The sequence below is a fragment of the Haliotis rubra genome, unplaced genomic scaffold, assembly GCF_003918875.1.
Source record: "Haliotis rubra isolate DU_JTF1 unplaced genomic scaffold, ASM391887v1 Scf278, whole genome shotgun sequence".
NCBI lineage: Eukaryota > Metazoa > Mollusca > Gastropoda > Lepetellida > Haliotidae > Haliotis > Haliotis rubra.
Genome location: NW_025766869.1, coordinates 131,086 through 145,012, shown reverse-complemented (window position 1 = coordinate 145,012; position 13,927 = coordinate 131,086). Strand labels below are relative to the sequence as shown.

At 41.1% G+C, this 13,927-nt stretch overlaps 1 long non-coding RNA gene across 1 annotated transcript; it reads right to left on the bottom strand.

The window, feature by feature from the left end:
- Positions 1 to 6,255: 6,255 nt before the first annotated feature.
- LOC124281035 lies at positions 6,256 to 7,540 on the bottom strand. The gene is made up of 2 exons (XR_006899830.1): positions 6,623 to 7,540; positions 6,256 to 6,489 (listed from the first exon to the last, which is right to left on the bottom strand). It is a non-coding gene; the product is annotated as an uncharacterized LOC124281035 (long non-coding RNA).
- Positions 7,541 to 13,927: the final 6,387 nt, after the last annotated feature.

Below are 13,927 nucleotides of genomic sequence, written 5' to 3'. Positions count from 1 at the left end.
TTCTAACGACGCTTTTTCACTACACTCTGCTTATAAGGGTCGTGATTGGTCAAATCAGACACGTGACCTAAGCAGCCAATCATATTATGGACATGGATACCGTCCCCGTAAACGAAAACTTTTAGATTAAGACGAAAGGTTTTGGGTAAAATAAGGCTATTCTGAACATATTAAGAAAGACATCGCTACCTATACGTAAATTATGGAACGTATTGGACATATCGTGCTAGGTAATGGCCTATGACAAAAATGCTTCATGCATATATTTTCACATGTATGTGAAAAGTGTGTAAAAATTATGTTTTATTTCATAACCATCATGTAAGAAAAGTAAGAAATTCGTATTTTGTATTATATAATCATGAATTAAAGGAATGTTCGATTCAATCTCAATATAAGAAAATGAACAGTGTACGCGAATGAACAATGAAATGGGACATACCACTTTAATAAAAGGTTGAAGGCAGTAAAATTCAAACCAGTGTCCGTCAGTTCATTATAAACGTGTTTTCTTCCAAACGGACAGGACTGTACTTGCTGCAACTATACTGGTCTTGAAAGAGGAAATTTCAAATTTGCACTTTTACTTCTATAACAGTACGTTTTGTGATAGACAACAATTATGCCCAATGTGAAGGCTACATTATCCTGACTCCGAGCGGAATACTTCTTGTTTATCCAGATAATGCCAAACGCCAGGGTAACAATAAGTACCATATCTTAATATTTCTAGCGGGGACCTTTGGCTTCCATGTAAGACTCAACCACTGGCGTGTTTAAATGGTAAATGACATTCTTCTCAAGTCGGTATATGATCAAGCTCACTCACTCGACATATGGGGTTGTGGAATAGCCTAGTGGTTCAAGCGTTCGCTCGTCACGCCGAAAGCACGGGTTCAGTTCCCCACAAGGGCTCAAAGCCCATTTCTGGTGTCCCGAGCCGAGATATTGCTGGAATATTGCTAAAAGCGGCGTAAAATCATATTCATTTACTCACCCAACAGTTTCCGAACCTTCCAGGGAGATGGCTTACACAGAACTATACTACCCACCAAAAGTTTAGACTCACTTAAAGCACTCACTATATATCATGTATATGTATATGGTTACATCGAAGATGAATTTCTCTGCTAACTTGGGGAACCAACTGCAAACATTTATTTATGCAGATGAATGGCACGAGGATCATGCATCAAATTGCTGAAAAGCTTGTGCAAACATCGTGCATGTGCACAGCTGCTTGTAGGTGTAAAGTTTTGTTAAGAATTCGCCACTTTTCACTGAGTTTCATCATTTATTCAACTCATGACAATAATCTTTTCAACGTTGCGAATTTGTTTTACAATACATCAGTTCATGTGTAAACAGTATCTTTAATCAGTATGGAATAGTTTGCAAAATCTAGTTTAGAACAGTTGACTGAAGTGAGCGGCTACATTTACACTAGTGAGTCTAAACTTTTGATGGGTAGTATATAAAACGTCAGGCACAGTATTTGTATTGATTAGTCAGTGCACACATCAATTAGTTATGAGCACAGAACGCACACAGTGTAATGCTGCATTGAACTGGATACAATGCGCCTCGGAGATTGCTCCACATACAGACATTTTCTATTGTGTAAATTATAGTGCCGGTAGTAAGGTGATACTAAAGCTACTCTGTTCAAATATGACTCGCAAAAAACCCAATGTCGTACAACTGAAAGTATTCTGCCTCGATGCATATCCAGAGGTGTTGTAGCCTAGTGGTTAAAGCGTTCGCTCGTCACGCAGAAGACCCGTGTTCAATTCTCCACATGGGTACAATGTGTGAAGCCCATTCCCGGTGTCCCCCGCCGTGATATTGCTGTAATTCACTAAACGCGCGTAAAACTAATCCTACTCACGAAACCTAAACTTATGTTAGGTTTAACATGAACGCCTAATTCAAGTGCCGAAAATGGGTAATGAAGTCTCAAATGTCCACAATATGCAAATCAGTCTCGCTGCCGTTCCATTAGAATAGATTACATTATATTTGGTATTATTATTAGCGCGTGGTTATGCTAGTAAGTTGTTTTATGCCGCACTTAGGCGTATTTCAGCTGTACGTCATCAGTCGAGTGACTGATATCATGAGCATCGTTCCAACTAGTTTGGATTCGGCGATATGCCATTAACCGAGTCAACGAACATGATCATATTCAGTTTAAGTCCTATAGTTTAAGACTTGTGTGAAGGTCTGTATATTTCGCTTGCCTTAAGAGGGAGGAAAGGTTTTAGAAAAGGCGACTAAGTGAATCAGGTGACGCTGCCATGAATATACAGAAGTATCCATCAAGAACAAACATAGTATGAGTTTCAGCAACCTGACTGTAATAGGCGACGAACAGTTTGGGTAGTCAAGCCCGCTGATTTCATCGGAACATGCCATCGTATCTCAATGGATGTTCATAGTTATAGTCACTGGGTTATCTGGTCCAGATCTGGTCCACCATCATAGCCGCACTGTCGATGAGGCCTCCGATCAACAACACATATATCTAGTCTATGCTCATGATGTTAATCACTGGTTTATCATGTCCAGACTCTAATATTCACATGTACTATTGCTGAGTGCGACGTTACACAACAAAGAAACAATCAAACATATCTTGCTGAAGACATCATGCACATAAGGTCATTAACTGGTACACCGTTTACATACATACAGTTATAGGGTCGTTACCTCGGCCACGTGCATCCCACTTTCAAAGAGCATGACCCATGATTGAACAAAGAAGTCGAGGTGCGGTCGACCAATATGTGAACGTGAAACATCCTTGCACTGTGATTTTTGAGACGCTTCCGTGACCTTGTTCGCAATGGCGTGGAGTACGACATAATGACGATTTTGTTGTAATCAGTTCCACTTCGCCCGTACCATTACGAATACGTATAATTGAACAGCAACCGCAGGATCAATCCGTACCCGAATATATATCCATATAAGGAATCATCAGGGAGATCTACTCAACCGAGGAGTGAGTGATTGAGTGAGTTTAGAATGACGCCGCTTTTAGCAATATTCCAGCAATATCACGGCGGGGGACACCAGAAATGAGTGAGTGAGTTTAGTTTTATGCCGCACTCAGGAATATTCCAGCTATATGGCGGTGGTCTGTAAATAATCGAGTCTGGACCAGACAATCCAGTGATCAACAGCATGAGCATCGATCTGCGGAATTTGGAACCGTGTCAACCAAGTCAGCGAGCCGGACCACTCGAACCCGTTAGTCGCCTCTAACGACAAGCATGGGTTACTGAAGATCAATATTCTAACCCGGACCTTCACGGGTAGACACCAGAAATGTTCTTCAAACATTGTACCCATGTGGGAAGTCTAACCCGGGTTTTTGGTGTGACGAGCGAAAGCTTTAACCACTTGGCTACCCAGCCGCCCCCAGTCTGAGAAGGAAGATTTTGACTGGTGTTGGTGCTAAAAGGTTTAGTTTGGTTGTCGTTTAAAGTTACACTCAGCAATGCTAAATCCAATGGCGGTAGTCTGTAAGTACTCGAGTCTGGACCAGACAATCCAATGATCAACAGCATGAAGTTCGATCTTTGCAATTATGATACGATGACATGTGTCAACCAAGTCAGCGAGCCTGACCACAGAACCCGGAAGTCTCCTATTACGACAAGCATGGGTTGTTGAAGACCATTTCCCGTTACCTCCACATGTCATATGGAATCCACCAAGCAGTGTGTGTTGAAATTAGGCTTGTTGATCCAGGAGTATAGTCTCGAGATAAAGCACAGTTTATTTATCATATAAATGATATATCGCAATACGCAACTTTTGGCAATACCCAACCCTATTACAGGTAGACGTACATCAGACCGCATTACGCGAGGGAAAAGCATACAACGTATTTATCTTACTGCCATGTTAAATGTACAAAATATCATTTAATTTTATTGGGAAGATCGCTACCGACTATGTGACTAAAGCAGTGAAAGTCGGTGAAATAAATGTCTACATAGTAAACTCAAAAACCCGAACTCCGGGCACTGCATGCGTCATATTATGACGTCATACGACTGTTAGCGATACAAATTTCGGCGGAGATTTGGCGGTTACCACGGCAGCGGGTAACTTTTTTTCCAGTTCTCACCCTCCTAGGAGGGGTGACACGGGGTCAAGCGTCATTGACCAATGGAATGAAATTATTTTACATGAAGGTAAGATACACAACAGCTGTCTTTATTGTGTTTCTGTTTACTTGAGTCCACAAGATGGCGTCAACGTCAGTACCATTAGCAGCAATTCCTGCTCGGCACCGTCTCGGCCCAGACTGGATAAGTCGACGAAGTCGCTTTTGCGGGTTTCTTCCCCACTCTTCCTGCAATGCGATGGTCAATTGTGGAAGTGTTTGGGGTGTTTTTCGACGTTGACGTACACGTAGATCGAGTTCATCCCATAGGTGTTCTATCGGGTTTAGATCTGGTGCTTGGGAAGACCATGGCAATGAAGACACTGACGTTAGAATTAATACAATAGATACAATTAACGAACCATAGGCAGTGTTTAGACGAGGTTACAACCAAACTGATAACATGTCTTTATCGCAGAGTACTTATGGGTCTATTTTGGTTTTGATTTGGTTAACACAGCACTAAGCAATTATTTAGCTGTATGAGTCTTGACCAGACAATTCAGTGATTGACGTGGTATTGATCAACGCAACTGGGATGCAATGTGTTAACGAACCTGACCACCCGATCCTGTTAGTCGCCTCCTATGACAAGCATGGGTTGCTGGAGACCTATTCTAACCTCGATCTGCACGGGTAATTTACCAAATTAAGAAACCTGAATAAATTATGTACCCTCTCAGAGACTAATACGCATAACGTGTCAGACACCTTTGATATAAACTGGTGTAAGATGGGGTTCAGAACTGCGGCCCTGTATTTTTTTAGCCATTTGAAGATGATGTTGGCGGTCTGCAAAAAAAAATAAATCAAGGAACTGGAAAATTGTTCCTTAAAATGGAAATTCACGTTTCCTGTGAACAAACAAGTGTAATTGTTTCTGTAATGGTGCGGTCCCAGTGCCGACCTCACGCTACTCGACCTTCTCGACCTGAAGGTCGAATGAGGGGTCGAGTTGGTCGAGTTTCAGAACGAGTTAGGTCGAGTCAGGTCGAGTCAGATCGAATCAGGTCTACCAAGTTTTTGAATTTTTTTTGACATGTCAAAGATTTTCCCCGACTTCCTCCTCGACCTTCGGTCCGAGATGGGGTCGAGAATAGGTCGAGGTAGGTCGAAAAAAGGTCGAGTTTAGGTCGACATTAGGTCGAGTTGGTCGAGTTGAAGGTCGAGCTGGCCTGACATGCCGATCTGTGTTCGTCTTAGAGTCGATCTGTACTCGGCCTCGACTCGACCTCGACTCGACCTTGAGTCGACCAACTCGAACTGGACTCGACTTGGACTCAACCTGGAGTCGACCGAGTCGACCTGAAGTCAACCTATCTCGACCTCAACACGACCTAATCGAGTCCGCGCCGACCGCATAAATGGTCGCCATCTTCCCAGATGCTTCATAAAAGCCAAACGGCAGCCAGTGGTAGCACATCATCTCCACACCAACCTGCTGCCACCCAGAGGTCCACCCTGAGCACACCACCCTCTCCAACACGCCGCAAAGCAGCGAAACAGGCTGGTATCTTCCCCAGCTTTGACTCCAGTGCTGCAGCAGGTATATCTCTGTACCTACCAAGCGGTCTCTTGGACCCTACACACACCTCAGAGGATCAGTCACATGTTCAGGACTCTCAGCAAAGACAGTGAAACTGATAAGTAGAACTTGGTACTCATATATTGTCATGAGCACTTTATACTGATGTGAAATGTTACCTTCAGATTATTTAAATGAGTTTCCAATACAAGATTTAAAAGCTTTTTTATCGGATATTTTTTTGTATTTTCCATCCATTGCTAAGTGTAAATGTAAATGCATCTTGTACGATTGTAATAAAGTTTGTTCTTTTCATCATGTATATAGTTAGTTTTCATTGTGTGTTTTTTTCGCATTTACCAATTGTAAATAGTGTAAATAAAATACAAACAAGAGTTCCTTTGTAAATGAAGTAGTCCTAAATAATAGAGTACACTTTAGAGTCATTTGGATATCATCTTCTCTTGCCAATGAACAGCTCCTGGGCCCATGAAATAGTCCTTCAAATAGTTTCTTTGGTTGGCGCCATCTAGTTGGGTAACGTTCCTCGTACCCCGGTTATCCCCATCAAGCAGCTGTGTGTAGGAGCGCCACTTGCCTGGGGTGAGTGAACAGTCCCCATTCCCCGGTCTATTAGGTTCATCTGACTGTTCCGGTTCCTCGTTCTCAGCATGTTGTGTAAAGTGACGCAGGCCTGGGATATCTGTTTAGGGAGCCGAGGAAGATCTGGAACCTCATAGCCAGAATCCCGAAGGTATTCTCCACCACTCGTCTGGCCCTAGACAGTCTGTAAAAGTCACAAATCAAACATTTTTTAAGTCAAATGCACTCAAAATTCAAAACCTTTGAGATAATATTGCAGACACCCAAAGATGCTAAGTTATAATTTGATTTAGGTATTTATGGAAAAGAATAATTACCTGCAGTTGAAGATCTGCTGATCGGGGTCCATCTGACGCATGGAAAAGGACCTCATCATCCAGGGGCGGAGTGGAAAGGCATCGTCTCCGATGATGAAGTATGGCACACCATACGGGGAATACAAGGTCATCGCCCTCCATCCGATCTCGTGAATGGTTGAACACCATCAGCGTATGATGCTGATCCCTTGGCCCCGACGTTGACCCACGGGAACTTGTAGTCGGCATCCGCGAGTGCCAGCAAGACAATAGAAAAGAAGTTCTTGTAGTGGTAGAAGAGGGACCCGCTTTTGGGGGGGCTTCTTGATGCGTATGTGCTTGCCATCAAACGCACCGGTGCAATATGGAAATTGCCACCTTTCCTTGAAAGCACGGGCTACGGTATTCCATCTACTCTGATCCCACTCATCTGACCAATACTCAGCTTTGAAGGCTTCAATGATAGGATTGATGTGCTTACGGCTGAGGCTTTGGCTTTGGAGGAGGGTTGGCATTCTTCAGGTCATCCACCAGTTCAAGCAGGTGCCAGGCTATCTGCACCCAAATGGTAAGCAGTCTTCACTTCTCGGGGCTCACCAGGTATACGTCAAGGTTCCTGATGGTGATGTTACTACTTTGCAGTCCTCTAATTGAATGGGTACCTGGTGACAATGCACCCTGTAATTTATACAGTTTGGAAACCAAGGGTCTACTCGGCCGAAAAACGGAATTTCCTTCGAGAACCAGTCGCTCCCGTTGAACACAGGTCGCGGTGAAGTCGGGCCGGTCTACTTAGGACGAAATTAATTCGAAATTAGGTCGATATACGGGTCTAGCTGGTCGAGTATAGGTCTTCTCAACTTAGCCGACCTAAGTCGAGAAAGGTCGACTGAAGTCGAACTAAAATCGAACTAAGGTCGTAAAGGTCCTTGCGAGGTCGTTATGAGGTCGTTTTTGGGTCGTTTTGAGGTTGAGATAACCCCCAGGTCGAGAATGGTCGAGCTCCCGAGGTCGCCACTGGGACCGCACCATTAAGTAAACGGTCTGAAAGCATCCAAGGGCAATATTCTTCATGTACTGAATAGAAGATTAAACCGTTTTGAGTTCACATGTCTGCAAGTAGTGTCATTACTGATACAACGGATTTCTGATCGGGTTGTCTGTTTTTTATCTCAAGGAATAACTGTCTCAATTTTTCATCCTTAAAGGATAAATTTGATATTTAGAGAATAACCAACGAGGTACGAGTGATTACGGGAAATATGCCCGAGTTGAAATAATGTTCACAGTGCCAAGCCTTGGCCAGGCACTGATCATTATTTTAACGAGGGTATATTTCCCGTAATCACTTGTACCGAGTTAGTTATTCTATTTATTACCCATAATGCAATTTTACGGAAGCGCTGAAGGGACCTGATGGAATATAATTTATCTTGAGCGTACAAGTTAGAATATTGAGCGCACAAGTTAGTATATTGAGCGCACAAGTTAGTATATTGAGCGCACAATTAAAAAGCTGAAGGGACCTCATGAAATAAAAATTATCTTGAGCGCACAAGTTAATATCTTGAGCGCTCAAGTTAGTTATCTTGAGCGCACAAGTTAGTATCTTGAGCGCACAAGTTAATATCTTGAGCGCTCAAGTTAATATCTTGAGCACACAAGTTACTTATCTTGAGCGCTCAAGTTAATATCTTGAGCACACAAGTTACTTATCTTGAGCGCACAAGTTAGTTATCTTGAGCGCACAAGTTAGTATCTTGAGCGCACAAGTTAATATCTTGAGCGCTCAAGTTAATATCTTGAGCGCACAAGTTAATATCTTGAGCGCACAAGTTAGTATCTTGAGCGCACAAGTTAGTATCTTGAGCGCACAAGTTAGTATCTTGTGCGCACAAGTTAATATCTTGAGCGCTCAACTTCGTGTTTAGCATCTAATGGCATTAATGGAACGCACATTTGTTTGACTGCTGGCTAAAATGTACAAACTTATATCCTTTTGGAAGATTTCAAACGATGCAAAGTCGGAGTTAACTATAGGTGTTTATGATGAGACTATGTAAAAGTATGCAATTGTATCATGAACATTGATAATGTTTATCATGTAAACGTTCATCGTCTTTATGCTTGTCAATACTATTCTTTGTATCTGATTTTACCACTTTTTGCTTTATTACATAAAGCAGGCCTAGGTTTGTGTAATGTCATAATAAGAATTAAAACATAAACATGAGTAGGAGTTTATTGCAGGGATGAATAGTGGTTTTACTTACTTCTTATATTGGTACATAGTATTATGAACACTAGCGTAAAGCTTGGATAACTTGTTTTTTGCTACGGCTTTATTATGTATATATAGTATTACATGACCATGAAAAATGTAAACATGGAGTGTTATACTTAATTATGTTAATTATAAAACTAATGTCTGATGTATTGGAAGTAAAGTCGACCACTTTCAGGGAACTATAGTCTGTAGTCTTGGTTTGCATGTATCAGTAATGTTTCCTAACGTGAGTACAATGGCAGTTTAACTCTGTACAATATCATATAAAACCCGCCTGATTTATTTGATCCATTAGTATGTGCACGTATAGCATATATACCGACTTTATTTCTTACTAAAATACCGTGTTCCCCGTTTCACTTCTTCCGTATCAATCCCTTATGTATACGTATGTGTGTTGTAGTTTATTTAACATGTTTTAACAACACAGGAAGTTGAAGAATAAATACGTCGATGAAGACAGTGTCCTGGGCGAAATTGAACACCATTCGGGTCCAACAACGACCGTACAGTATCCTGTTTCACGATTAAACCGCATAGGGTACATTTTGATGCATCAACGATAACCATGTCTTTGTTCAGATCGTCGAAGTTGTCCGCAATAAAGTATGTAACATAAGCGGGGCGGTGGGTAGCCTCGTGGTTAAAGCGTCCGATCGTCACGCCTGGGTTCGATTTCCCATATGGGTACAATGTGTGCAGTCCATTTCTCGTGTTCCCCACCGTGATATTGCTGGAATATTGCCAAAAGCGGTGTAAACCGTACTCACTCACTCACTCACTGTAACATCAGCAAATCTGGTATCTGGTGCGAAAGAGGGACATACACCTCAGAATACGCTTCGTATGGCGTACTATACTATACCATGATTTTTGACAAGAAGATGTGTTATGTGTTTGTATTGGAACCCAAGACCGAAATAAGCATGAATCAGCTCGCCTTTCCACTCCTCCTTGCTTCCACATGAACTGCTTATAAAGCAGTGTATCTCAATATACTAAGTTGAGCGCTCAACATACTAACGTGTGCGCTCAAGATACTAACTTGTGTGCTCAAGATAACTAACTTGTGAGCTCAATATATTAACTTGTGCACTCAAGATAACTAACTTGTGCGCTCAAGATATTAACTTGTGCGCTCAAGATACTAACTTGAGCGCTCAATATACTAACTTGTGCGCTCAAGATAAATTATATTTCATGAGGTCCCTTCAGCGCTTCCGTACTTGTGACCTCAAACAGTTGATTCGTATTCCTGCCCGTATTAAACTCCAGCGGTATTAACATAACTACGCTATTGTCAAATAGTACCACGTAAAATCGCTTTAAAATACAACAAAATATTTTTTTTGTGGAATAATTTTTTAACATTTGTTAATATGATAAAATTGATCTTTTAAATTAAATGCAACATCATTGAACGTAATAACAGCTAAAACGATATTTGATGAAGTCAGTGCGCCGGAACATCCTTCATTCACGACTGGCGTGTGTCTAGTGACAGGGTGACGGTGTAGTGTTGAAACACACTTTGGCAAAAACCTGTCAATTTTGGGGAAAGTCAACGGTTAATGCAACACGCACCCAATCACCTGTACATACAATCAACCTCCCACATCTCACTCACTCACTCACTCACTCAGAGGAATACAATATGCACCTCGGTATTCCCTTGCTACACAGATTCATTGTGTCTGTGTTATTCCTGTTTAACGATGTACTATGCGACACAGCGTTCCTGCTGTATGACACCGGTCTGTCAATAATCGAGTCTGGACCAGTCAGTCCAGTGACTGACATTTCCAGCATCCATCACAGCAGTCGGTATATGTTGGCAAACATCAATAAGTCAACGAAAATGACCACACTATCCCGTTAGTCGCCTCTTAGAACAGTGACAGAGTGAGTATGGTTTTACGTCGCTTTTAGCAATTCTAGTATTCCAGGAAATCACTTCGGGGCACACCAGAAATCGGCTCCACACATTGAACCCATGCCATGTGGGTAATCGAGCCTGGGTCTCCGACGTGACGAGCGAACGCTTTAACCACAAGGCTACCCCACCGCCCCTGAACAGTAATAAGAAAGGTATGACACTTCATGGATGACATCTTCTGTATTATACAGCGATGCGACGTTTCGGTATAGATTCGCGGGGACGGGGAAAAGAAGTGAGAAGGTTAATATCTTATTCATAATATGCGTGAAGCAAGAGTATAGCTTATGAATTTAGTAGTACAGTTAAGCTGTAGCTGATTAACACGGAGAAGCACCTTGCCGACACACAAACTTGACCTAGTAGTTCTCGTTATAAGTCACAGGAGGTTCTTGGAAAACCTGCGTCTTGCCTTGTCTGATAACAACGTGGCTCGCTACTACTGAGCAAAACGTTTCCAGCCGCCAGAACCAACTCGCCAGAACACAACCCTGACTTCCTTGTTGTTATCAGTCAAAGGGGGCCCTTTTCTGACAGCTAAAGTAAAATTTATTATCTTTGGTTACCAGTGGTAACACGTATTAACTGATTTCTGTTGACCTTAGTTGCTGATACCAACACGGTACAGAATACCAAGCTATCCACATAGTCTCTTCACTGTGGTAAAAGTGATGCAGAGTATTCAGCCTGGTCTCCGAACAATATGATTGTAAACTGTTAACTGCACTCACATGAGGAAGTTATTATGCCTTTCCAGGTTCAGAATTAAATTAACATTAAGCAGGTTATTGTGTGTTTGAGTATTCACTATTTTGTCATTATGTAGATTACTTTATATGATGATAACGTGCACTGAAGTATACAGGCTGAAAACGTACAGTATAGTATACATGTTGATAACGTACAGTAAAGAAAACAGGCTGATAACGTACAGTAAAGTATACAGCCCGATAACGTACACTGAGGTATACAGGCTGATAACGTAAACTGAAATATACAGGCTGATAACGTACAGTAAAGTATACAGGCTGATAACTTACAGTAAAGTATACAAGCCGATAACGTAGAGTAAAGTATACAGGCTGATAACGAACAGTAAAATATGCAGAGTGATAACGTAGTGGTAAAGTATACAGGCTGATAACGTACAGTAAAGTATACAGGTCGATAACGTGCAGTAAAGTATACAGGCTGATAACGTACTGACGTATACAACCTGATAAAGTACAGTAAAGTATACAGGTTGATAATGTACACTGAAGTATACAAGCTGATAACGTACAGTAAAGTATACAGGTTGGTAACGCACACTGAAGTATAAAAGCTGATAACGTACACTGAAGTATACAAGTTGATAACGTACAGTAAAGAATACAGGCTGATAACGTACAGTAAAGTATACAGGCTGATAACGAGCAGTAAAATATGCAGGGTGATAACGTACACTGATGTATGCAACCTGATAACGTACAGTAAAGTATACAGGCTGATAAAGTACAGTAAAGTATACAGGTTGATAACGTACACTGAAGTATACAAGCTGAAAACGTACAGTAAAGTATACAGGCTGATAACGAACAGTAAAATATGCATGGTGATAACGTAGTGGTTAAGTATACAGGCTGATAACGTACACTGAAGTATACAGGCCGATAACGTACAGTAAAGTATACAGGCTGATAACGTACACTGACGTATACAGGGTGATAACGTACAATAAAATATACATGCTGATATCGTACAGTAAAGTTTACAGGCTGATAACGTACAGTAAAGTATACAGGCTGATAACGTGCAGTAAAGTATACAGGCTGACAACGTACACTGATGTATACAACCTGATAACGTACAGTAAAGTATACAGGCTCATAAAGTACAGTAAAGTATACAGGTTGATAACGTACACTGAAGTATACAAGCTGATAACGTACAGTAAAGTATACAGGCTGATAACGAACAGTAAAATATGCATGGTGATAACGTAGTGGTAAAGTATACAGGCTGATAACGTACACTGAAGTATACAGGTCGATAACGTGCAGTAAAGTATACAGGCTGATAACGTACACTGAGGTATACAACCTGATAAAGTACAGTAAAGTATACAGGTTGATAAAGTACAGTAAAGTATACAGGCTGATAACGTACAGTAAAGTATACAGGTCGATAACGTGCAGTAAAGTATACAGGCTGATAACGTACACTGACGTATACAACCTGATAAAGTACAGTAAAGTATACAGGTTGATAACGAACAGTAAAATATGCAGGTTGATAACGTAGTGGTAAAGTATACAGTCTGATAACGTACACTGAAGTATACAGGGTGATAACGTGCAATAAAATATACATGCTGATATCGTACAGTAAAGTATACAGGCTTATAACGTACACTGACGTATACAGGGTGATAATGTACAGTAAAGTATACAGGTTGATAAAGTACAGTAAAGTATACAGGTTGATAACGTACACTGAAGTATACAAGCTGATAACGTACAGTAAAGTATACAGGTTGGTAACGTACACTGACGTATACAACCTGATAACGTACAGTAAAGTATACAGGTTGATAAAGTACAGTAAAGTATACAGCCTGATAACGTACACTGAAGTATACAAGCTGATAACGTACAGTAAAGTATACAGGTTGATAACGTACACTGAAGTATAAAAGCTGATAACGTACACTGAAGTATACAAGCTGATAACGTACAGTAAAGTATACAGGCTGATAACGTAGAGTAAAGTATACAGGTTGATAATGTACATTAAAGTATATAGGTTAATAACGTACACTGAAGTACACAGGCTCATAGCGTACACTGAAGTACACAAGCTGATAACGTACAGTAAAGTATACAGGCTGGTAACGTACACTGACGTATACAGGCTGATAACATACAGTTAAGTATACAGGTTGATGAAGTACAGTACAATATACAGGCTGATGACGTACAATAAAGTATACAGGCTGATATCGTAGAGTAAAGTATACAGGCTGATAATGTACATTAAAGTATACAGGCTGATAACGTACACTGAAGTATACAGGCTGATAACGTACAGTAAAGTATGCAGGTTGATAACGTACACTGACGTA